The sequence below is a fragment of the Podarcis tiliguerta genome, assembly GCF_965153285.1.
Source record: "Podarcis tiliguerta genome assembly, chromosome: 16".
Taxonomy (NCBI): Eukaryota; Metazoa; Chordata; class Lepidosauria; order Squamata; family Lacertidae; genus Podarcis; species Podarcis tiliguerta.
Genome location: NC_139549.1, coordinates 7,810,854 through 7,821,284, shown reverse-complemented (window position 1 = coordinate 7,821,284; position 10,431 = coordinate 7,810,854).

Sequence of the window (10,431 nt, the reverse complement as noted above, 5' to 3'; positions counted from 1 at the left end):
CCCAGCTTGCGTACAAGGCTGCGTCTATAAATAAGATGTCCATTCTCCGCCATTAAAATTCCACTCTGGGGTTCTTCGGCACGCGGCAAAAGATAAAGCCTTTTCACAAATGAAACCTCTTGTCAGATTTAATTAGCAGCCGTTCATCATCTTGCTCTTAATTTCTCCCTCATGCTCCTGGACACGGGTGGCGCTGTGGGTAAAACCTCAGCGCCTAGGACTTGCCGATCGTCAGGTCGGCGGTTCGAATCCCCGCGGCGGGGTGCGCTCCTGTCGTTTGGTCCCAGCGCCTGCCAACCTAGCAGTTCGAAAGCACCCCCAGGTGCAAGTAGATAAATAGGGACTGCTTACTGGTGGGAAGGTAAACGGCGTTTCCGTGTGCTGCGCTGGCTTGCCAGATGCAGCTTTGTCACGCTGGCCACGTGACCCGGAAGTGTCTCCGGACAGCGCTGGCCCCCGGCCTCTTGAGTGAGATGGGCGCACAACCCCAGAGTCGGACACGACTGGCCCGTACGGGCAGGGGTACCTTTACCTTTTTACTCCTGGACCAGTCCAAAGATAATTTTAAATAAAGTCCATTCAACCTCGGTCGAGGGGGGAGGGCATAATAAAACATTGTTAAATCCCTTGTTCAGCAGAAATCAAGAGCCTCCCCCATCTTTCCCTCGGTGTCAGACAGAATAATATAGCTACAACTACGCACATCTATTTTGCACGAGAGGTCAAGAAGAAAAAAAGACCATTTGGAAAACATATGAAAGCACAAAGCACCTTGACCTCCTCCTTCTTTGCTAGCTGTTGTAAGGGGTTTCAATCTTCATAAAAATCATTCAAATACCTTCAAAGATCCAAAGAGAAGACCTTGGCAGCTGATTGATTGCAGCCTGTTATAATATGCCATTTCAGGAGCCTCATAATTAACACCAATATTCCAAATTAGTGAGGAACTGATCACAAATCATGCCTGAGACGGAGGTTTGTCCATGGCAGGGTCAAACTCCCAGGTTGCACCCGATCTGCCGTTCAAGTTGGCAGATATGGGCTTAAGCGACACCGCGGGATGCAGTGAACTCCCCAGAAACCCCCGAGGAGAAATGGTGGGAGCCGCTGCCTCCTTCTGAAACTTCCTGAGGACAGGGAGGACAGTATTGATTTAGAACAGTGGTTTGCAGAGGGGCATAGTCCAGAGGGGGAAAGCTGGGAAATACTGGGTGAGGAGCAGTTGGAAGAGGAAACACTAGGAGAGAGAGACAGCTCGCAGATTCAGTGTCCTCGAATAGCATTCCTGACCCCCCTTTGCCTAGGACTAGACGGTCTCCAAGAGTGATAGAACCTTAACTGGGAGCAACACCATTTTTAGACGCATAAGCATTCCTTCGTCTCTCGCTGTGATTATTAAAGAAACTCTGGTTTGAATGCTCCTTTTGTTTGATCTTCTTAATCACTGCCACCGGGGGAAGGATCCGATTCCCCGAAGTTTGACAGCAACTGAGCTGTTTCACAGAACTACCCACCCAAAGCATCTCTGCCTTGCCAGGATTCAAGCTCAGCTTATTTTATCTCACCACTGTGTCCAGGCCCTCCCCCAGGGACTGAGCAACCTGTCCTGATTAAGATGTTCTGGAGACATAGAGTTGGGTGTCACTAGCATACTGACAGCACAATGCCATATTTTGCCAATTAAATTAGGGACATCAGGATCTTCATCAAAATAAATTTATTATTTATACCCTGCCTATCTGATCAGGTTGCCTCAGCCACTCTGGGCAGTTTTCAACATATATAAAAACATAATAAAACATTAAATAAATAAAACACTCCCTAAATAAATAAATAAAACATTCCCTATGAAGGGCTGCCTTCAGATGTCTTCTAAAGGTTGTGTAGTTAGTTATCTCCTTGGCTCAGGGCCGGAGGGTGGGGTTTGCATAACTGACCATACCCTCCAAAATTTCTCCATGAAATTAGAGACGTCCTTAGGAAAAGCGGGACATTCTGGGATCAAATTAGAAACTGGGGTGGCTTCCGTAAATCCAGGGCTGTCCCTAGAAAATAGGGACACTTGGAAGGTCTGCAATGCAACCCAACTTTTCTAGAACAAGAGAGGTGCCAGAACTCACCATGAACACCTCTCTTGTTCTCTTATAATGGCAATGGAGGCCACTTGAAAGGTGCCAGGACTGAGTTCCATTGAATTCCAGCTGGAAAAAAAGCCCTGCAGACTCCTAATGACTGTTCCCAGCTGGAGTCAGTCAGGGCTCTGCTCTCCTGGGCTAGGTGGGAAAAGGCTTGCAAGCCAGGGAGCAAGGTCTTCCAGCACTCACAGCCCAAATGGAGCAAGCAGGATCAACATCCTACTCCCCGTCCTCTTCTTTGCAAAGGTCATCTGTCAGGGTGACCAAATCTGTCACAGTTCTGTCGCCAGGCCGGAACCCAGAATGCAATGGCTTTAAACAACCAGTGTCCTCCAATAATGCTTGCAGCTGTCTCAACATACCCCTCTACACCACTTCCCCTCAAAATGGGGGTATTTGTAACTGGTCAGTAGTTATTACAACTCCAAGGGTCCAGGGCTAGCTCCTGTAGGAGCAAAGGAAAATGTAAAGGACCTCTGGAAGGTTAAGTCCAGTCAAAGGCGATTATGGGGTTGCGGCGCTCATCACGCTTTCAGGCCGATGGAGGCAGCGTTTGTGCACAGACAGCTTTCTGGATCATGTGGCCAGCAAGACTAAACCGCAACGGGATACCGTGATGGAAACCAGAGCGCATGGAAACGCCGTTTACCTTTCCACTGCAGCGGTACCTATTTATCTGCTTGCACTGGTATGCTTTCGAACTGCTAGCTTGGCAAAAGCTGGGACAGAGCAACGGGAGCTCACCCCGTCGCAGGGATTTGAACTGCCGATCTTCTGATCAGCAAGCCCAAGAGGCTCAGTGGTTTAGACCACAGCGCCACCCGACTAACCCTTCAAACAACAAAGCGTTAACCACACTCTGAACCTAACCAGCCAGGGCCCCCTCTGCTAAATAAGCCAGGTAAAGAGGACATATGGCTTACTACCATCAAGTGGAATATGCACACTTTGTTATATATTTTAAATCAAATCAAATCAAATAAAAAGTTGCAAATGGGAAAGGAGACCATTGTCCCTATTCACACCCCCCCATACAGAGCTGAACTTCCTGCTGTATTGTAATTTGAGTGCCCTTCACACATGTTGTCCATTGGTCACCAATTGGGATGGCGTCATGGAGTGACTGGATGCAGAGAAGTAGTGGGGAGGGGGCACCAGCTGGGGAACCCCCCAATGGAAGAAAGCTCAGAGCCTGGGGATGAGTGGTGGGACGACCATGGGTGGTCAGAGGGAGAAGACTGGGAGGAGGTGTCAGAAGATGAAGAGGCGACAGGGTTTAGTGTGCAGGAAGAGACTGTGGCGGAGAGCAGTTCAGAATCAGAGGCAGAAGTGGAAGTTGGAGGAGGGGGCAAGAGGCAGCAATGAGTCAGGATGATGAAGAAGCCAAGGTGTCTTTTCCTCCGGCTGTGACCAGCTCCCTTCTCCCCAGTCTCCCAGGACCAGAAGATGTATGCAGAGGGTGGAACTTTAAAGCTCTTTAAAGCTCTATGCGGCCCAGGACCCACATACCTACGGGACAACCTCTCCTGGTATGCCCCATGGAGGACCGTAAAGTCCACAAATGACAATATTTTGGAGGTCCCAAGTCACAAGGTGATTAGATTGGTCTCAACTAGGGCCAGGGCCTTTTCAGTACTGGCCCCAACTTGGTGGAATGCTCTGTCACAAGAGACCAGGGCCCTGCGGGACTTGACATCTTTCCGCAGGGCCTGCAAGACAGAGCTGTTCTGCCTCGCCTTTGGTTTGGACTCAGTCTGACCCTTATCTTTCCCTCCCCTTATGGTTTTGACTTTTAAAATGAGGCTGCATTTTAAATTGCATTTTAACCTGTATTTTAAATTGTTTCTTTTTCTTTTTTCTTATTATGTTTTTACTGAAATTTTATTGGTGTTAGCCACCCTGAGCCCGGCTCTGGCTGGGGCGGGTGGGGTATAAATAAAATTTACTATTACTATTATTATTATTATTATTATTATTATTATTAACAGAGACAGGCACGGTGATGGAGTCTCAGATTGCTTGGGAAGGACTTTGGAGGAGGAGGAGAATTAGGTAGCTTTGGGAAGGCAGAGACCCCCACAACTGCACAATATGGGCAAGATCTACTGGGACGAACTGATGTGCTCACCAGGCCTGGGCTGAGCAGCCTTGTATCTTTTAAGAAAGAGTTTAATTTACTTAACGCCATGTGATTTAGGGCTACCGATACCTACCAACCACGATGTCTATGCCTCAGGAATGCTTCTGAATACCAATGGCCGGAAACAGCAGGAGGGGACAAGGGTTCTGTGTTCGAGTCCTGCTTGTGGGTTCCCATTGGGGCATCTGGGTTGGCCATTGTGAGAACAGGATGCTGGACTCAATGAGCCACTGGCCTGATCCAGCAACCTCTTCTTATGCACTTACGTCTAAATGAGTAAACATCAGCATTGTGGCTGGCGCAACGTGGTCCATTATGAGAACACCCAACATTTTGGGGGTATGAAAACACGGAAAGCAGCGACGCCCATCCACCCACGATTAATAATTCAGGCCGCCTTGCAAGCCTTGGAAAAGCCAGCTATTGCTTGTCGAATCTAGTAACCTGGATTGTGCAAATGGGGCCACAGAACAACTTGCTTGGCATATGCATGGCGGATTTGCATATCAATGGCTAAGAGCCGTGGATAATTAAAGGAATCTCAAGAACAGGAAGGACAGGCAGATACCAGGCGCTGGCTTGGAACAAATAACAAGGAAAAGAAGTTTGCCTTCATGATCAACTCACAACGTTCCTGAAGTCTATGGGGTGTTGTGAAACATAGTACAATTGCCCGAGTTTCAGGTTCATGGCGAGTATAAGGCTGGAGAACCCCTTTTCAGCCCCAGGGCCACATTCCCTCTTTAGTGAGGTTTGGGGGGGGGGCCATGAGCCAGTGGGCGGAGCCAGTGCAAGCAGGAACTAAAAAGGTAAAGGTACCCCTGCCCGTACGGGCCAGTCTTAACAGACTCTAGGGTTGTGTGCCCATCTCACTTAAGAGGCCGGGGGCCAGCGCTGTCTGGAGACACTTCCGGGTCACGTGGCCAGCGTGACGAAGCTGCTCTGGTGAGCCAGCACCAGCGCAGCACACGGAAACGCCGTTTACCTTCCCGCTAGTAAGCGGTCCCATTTATCTACTTGCACCCGGGAGTGCTTTCAAACTGCTAGGTTGGCAGGCACTGGGACCGAACAACGAGAGCGCACCCCGCCGCGGGGATTCGAACCGCCAACCTTTCGATCGGCAAGCCCTAGGCGCTGAGGCTTTTACCCACAGCGCCACCCGTGTCCCTACCACCTAGCCACCTAGAGAAGGGCTATTGTTTGGCGCAATCAGAAGGTCTCGGGTTTGGTCCCTGGCATCCCCATGTAGGGCTGGGAGAGAGAGACCCCTTGCTTGATGTTACGGAAAAATCTAGGTGCGAGGCTGCTCAGCCACCCAGCTCATTGGGCAGAGCCCGCGGGTCCCTGCGGAATAAAGGAAGGAGTCCAGCCACCAACCGGAGCAAATAGCTGTAGACCAACGTTTATTGCGCAACAGGTTCAAAGAGGAATTTTGAACCCCGAGGATGGGGTCACAAGGACTTTGGAACAACTGATTGGTTCAAAATTGGGAAAGGCATACGGCAAGGCTGTATATTGTCTCCCTGCTTATTTAACTTATATGCAGAATTCATCATGCGAAAGGCTGGGCTGGATGAATCCCAAGCCGGAATTAAGATTGCCAGAAGAAATATCAACAACCTCAGATATGCAGATGACACAACCTTGATGACAGAAAGTGAGGAGGAATTAAAGAACCTTTTAATGAGGGTGAAAGAGGAGAGCGCAACATATGGTCTGAAGCTCAACACCAAAAAAACGAAGATCATGGCCACTGGTCCCATCACCTGCTGGCAAATAGAAGGGGAAGAAATGGAGGCAGTGAGAGATTGTACTTTCTTGGGCTCCATGATCACTGCAGATGGTGACAGCAGCCACAAAATTAAAAGACGCCTGCTTCTTGGGAGAAAAGCAATGACAAACCTAGGCAGCATCTTAAAAAGCAGAGACATCACCTTGCCAAAAAAGGTCCATACGTATAGTTAAAGCTATGGTTTTCCCAGTAGTGATGTATGGAAGTGAGAGCTGGACCATAAAGAAGGCTGATCGCCAAAGAATTGATGCCTTTGAATTATGGTGTTGGAGGAGACTCTTGAGAGTCCCATGGACTGCAAGAAGATCAAACCTCTCCATTCTTAAGGAAATCAGCCCTGAGTGCTCACTGGAAGGACAGATCCTGAAGCTGAGGCTCCAAGACTTTGGCCACCTCATGAGAAGAGAAGACTCCCTGGATAAGACCCTGATGTTGGAAAAGATGGAGGGCACAAGCAGAAGGGGATGACAGAGGACGAGATGGTTGGACAGTGTTCTCGAAGCTACCAGCATGAGTTTGACCAAACTGTGGGAGGCAGTGGAAGACAGGAGTGCCTGGCGTGCTCTGGCCCAGGGGGTCACAAAGAGTCGGACTTGACTAAACAACTAAACAACAACAACAAAAATCTTATCCCAGCATACAGTTCATTAAGCATCATCACTACATCATTGCTATATCAGAAAAGGGGAGGGTTATACATGATTAATATAGGAGGGATGTGTTGGGGCAACAGGTGGATACAGGATGTGTAATGGGAAGTACATTCTAAGCACCTACTACAAAGGGACAATAGAACTTTGGTTTGCATAGTCTGCCACCTGGGCAAGTCCAAAGGAGTGCCTTTGCCCAGCGATTGACACCTATGAGTACCTTCCTGTGAGTACGTGACCTCCTGCTTGAGGGATTACGGCGGGGATCAAGTGGTTTCCAAGTCCTTGGCCAATGAAGCAAATTGGGGGTGGAATGAAGGAAACTGGCAAAGGAGTTGATTTTATGTGGTTTTTAAAGCTAGGTAACTTCCCTGAGCTGTCAAGCTGAAAGGATACATTTATGCATAATATTTGTACCATTTAACAACTTTAAAGATGTGCCCCCCCCCCCCCGTAATTTCCATAACACTTGCAAATCCTAGAGAGCTGTTGCCAGTCAGTGTCCACAATACTGACCTAGAAGGACTAATGGCTTGACTCATGGTTGCTGCCTTTGGCCAGGCAAAGTACAGGACAGATTGGGGGTGGAATAGGGGGTGGGGGCTGAAATGACTTTACCTGGTGAAGAAATGACTTCCGAGCAATCCATGACAATGACACACATGGTTCACCGTGTTTTATTCAACGAGAAAAATAACAAAAGCACTATAATGGACGAGTGTAAGAAAAATATTGAATGTTACAAGTGTAGCTGGGCTTTGTAATGCTCACTGGTTTGCTGCTCCCCCTTCAGAAACCGCCTTGTCTGTCTTGATGGCAACTTCCAGGCAACTCTATTACTCCTTTAAACTCATTGTGTATTTAAGCAAGTAAACTCATCGAGCTTAATCAAATGTCCAAGGGCCAATGAACATCATTAGTGTATTTAATAACATTGCCATTTAATAAGCTAAACTATTAAGCCCTCTTTTTCAAAAATAGATTTCATAAATCCAAATAAATAATTATTTTCACAATATTCAAAAAGAAGCATGCATCTACCTGCACACTTCCAAGACATTTGCCCTACATAGCTGCCTACATAGCTGGCTTGCCATCTCCCCAGGTCTTTAGCATGCCTCCTTCCCTTCCCTTTGTGGTGCCCAGCTCTCTGTCCATGTTCAGTTCTCCTTGCCAATCTCTGAATGAGAAGCTGGAGAGTGGGGTTATTAAAAACCCAGCAATGCTTCTCTTGTATTTTCAGACTCCCCTGGCTTTTTAGCAGTTAGGGATCCTGTTATGTACTGAGTTGAATAGGACCCAAAATGCAGCAGTCTGATTGGTCCACAGGAGCCACCCAATCCAACTCCAAGTGGAAGTGAATCCGCAACCTGATTGATCTACAGGAGAATCCCGGAATTAGCCAATCACATGGTGCCCATTGTGTAAATAATGTATATAAAGCAGACATTTCGGGGTAACTGGCCTTCCTCCCTACTAGGAGCTGAATAAAGAGCATGAAATCCACACTCGACTCCGAGTATATTTCAGGGTTTCTCTGGCCGCCAACAACGCCTTAACCCCTTGCCCCTAAAGCGAAGAAGTTGAAGAATGACAAAGGGAGAGTGTGGTAGATCACTGCCAGTTTTTGATACTGGATAATAATAATAATAATAAATTTTATTTATATCCCGCCCTCCCCAGCCAAAGCTGGGCTCAGGGCGGCTAACAACAATCAAAACAATCCAACATTCTAAAAACTTTTCACCATAAAATCAATCAAAAACAAATTGATGGCAACCAGCAAGCAAGACCCTGTGCAGATTGCCAGAGGAGGGGGTCAGGCTGTGCCCTGACCAAAGGCCTGGTGGAACAGCTCTGTCTTACAGGCCCTGCGGAAAGATGTCAAGTTCCGCAGGGCCCTAGTCTCTTGTGACAGAGCATTCCACCAGATTGGTGCCACAGCCGAGAAAGCCCTGGCTCTAGTTGAGGCCAGCCTAACCTCTCTGAGGCCTGGGACCTTCAGGATGTTTTTATTTGCAGACCATAGGTTTCTCTGTGGGGCATACCAGGAGAGGCGGTCCTGTAGGTACGAGGGTCCTAGGCTGTATAGGGCTTTAAAGGTTAAAACCAGCACCTTAAACCTGATCCTGTACTCCACCGGGAGCCAGTGCAGCTGGTATAGTACCGGATGAATGTGATCTCGCAGCGACAACCCCATAAGGAGTCTCGCTGCGACATTCTGCACCCGCTGGAGTTTCTGGGTCAGTCTCAAGGGCAGCCCCACGTAGAGCGAGTTACAATAATCCAGTCTGGAGGTGACCGTCGCGTGGATCACAGTGGCTAGGTCAGGGCGAGAGAGGTAAGGAGCCAACTGCTTAGCTTGGCGGAGATGAAAAAATGCCGCCTTTGTTATAGCTGTAATCTGCGCCTCCATAGAGAGGGAGGTATCGAAGATTACACCCAAACTCTTAACGGACGATGCTGGCACTAGATCACAGCCTACTTGAACCCGGACATGCCTGGACTAGATGATCCTCAGGCTCCCTTCCAACTCTACAATTCTATAATACAACAAAGAGCACCTCCTTTCTTTGAATGGCTAGTTATGGCCCCCACAAACGTGTCTAGTCTGTGACTGCATTTTGGCAATGTGCTTGTTTGACAAAGGGCCACAGTTCATTGGTAGAGCCGTCTCTGCGTGGACAAAGGCCGGATTCCCAGCATTTCCAGCTGGGCTGAGAATGGCTCTGCCCAAAACCACGGAGAGCTGCTGCCAATCTGTGTTGATGCTACTGATCTAGGTGTGTCAAGGGTCTGACTCTGCTAAGTTCACGATTGGGAAATAATTGCCAAAGCTGCCTGAAGATGAGTCAGTCTCCAGTTTCAGAGTTCCAGTAAGTGATTTGGGATGTAGATGAGGACTTTTGAGATGGCTCTTCCATTGGTTCTCCTTCCGGGTACCACATTTCAACAACAAGGACGCATCTCTCTGTGTATTGGAACCAAAGCGTTTTCAACAGTGGATTGCAAAACCCTTGGTAGAACAAGTTTGGGAACTTTGGGAACTAGGGATCCTTTCTGTACAGCTGAGCTCACCACCTTCTTGCTAATGGGATTTTGCCTTTCAAAGTGTAGCAGGACCCCCCCCCCATCATTCAGTTTGTACAGACTTCACACACACTCACACACTACATACGCTACACTTCTGTTATAAATTCATAGAAAATCAACCATACATCAGATTTGCACTGTTCCACTTTTATTTTACTCCATGAAGGAAGGACTACAAAACGGGGAAGGTTTGATACAGGCCACCATAATCCCTTGAGCATAGCAGCACATCCACAGGACCCCTGCCCAGTTGCTATGCCAACCCTGATGGTCCTAGACAGAAGACCATCAACTACACAACAGACTGCATACACGAGTGGATTCAACACGGACTATAACAAAAGAACAGTGATTGGATTTCCCCTCAGGGAGCAGGAAACTGCGACTACCTTTTGTCTTCAGAAAATGACTCATGGGGGGGGGGGAAGAGGGGAACCAGCCAGGTGACAGGACACTCAGGTTACCTCCACAACTCCTCCCTCAACCCCTCCTTTCTGTAATGTATGCATGATGTTTCTGGGGGTGGGCTTGACCTAGAGGAGGGGAATTTCAAAAGTTTTTATAAGGTCTTGCACACCATTTTTCTGTGTCTTTCCTCTCTCCTGCGAGTGAGGGGAACAC